Source organism: Limulus polyphemus, unplaced genomic scaffold (genome assembly GCF_000517525.1).
Source record: "Limulus polyphemus unplaced genomic scaffold, Limulus_polyphemus-2.1.2 Scaffold106, whole genome shotgun sequence".
NCBI lineage: Eukaryota > Metazoa > Arthropoda > Merostomata > Xiphosura > Limulidae > Limulus > Limulus polyphemus.
In genome coordinates this window covers 215,164-215,958 of record NW_013665716.1, presented here as the reverse complement: position 1 = coordinate 215,958, position 795 = coordinate 215,164, and positions in this window count along the sequence as shown.

The window sequence follows — 795 nt, the reverse complement described above, 5'->3', positions numbered from 1 at the left end:
CTTGTACGCTAAAGTTTCTTCGGAAAGAATTTTTACGGAAAATTAACAAACAAACACAGAGGTGTTACAATAACTTAGAAATATTACATGATACTACAGAAAGTGGAAGACCATGGGATGCCTCCATACGACAAAACTGTGCAATAAATTCTGATGGCGAAGCTCCTGTCTATCTGTTTTATTTTCAAGTAAGACCGATTTCCTGCCAAGTACCAAATAGACAAACCCGTAAATAACAGCAGATTCGAACAAGAAATAAAAGAATTGTTCTATAATTGATAATTTGATCGAGTTTCTTAAAGTGTATAATAACGATTTAGGACAAATTTTAAAAAAATTAACAAAATATGTATCAAATAAACTGAAAGTTTGAAACACAATGTTTGTTTTTTTAATTTTCGCGCAAAACTCCTCGTGGGCTATCTGCATTAGCCGTCCTTAATTTTGAAGGGATAAACTAGAGAGAAAGCAGCTAATTAACACCAACCACCGCCAATTCTTGAGCTCTTTTAGAACAAATAGTGAGATTGAATGTTGCATTATAATGCATACACGGCTGAAAGGGTAATCATGTTCGGCGACAGATTTCGATACCACGACTTGCATGTTATGAGTCAAGTACCCTAACCACCAGCTTATGTCAGACCCCGAAAAGCCAATATTAGAAAGTACTCATACAAATCTGTAAAATAAGAACCATATTGGCAATGCAAATTCGATGACGATGAACTCACTTTCAGACTAATAATGGGTGGAGACGGCTTGAATGGGTAATGAAGAAAACTTTAATATAAG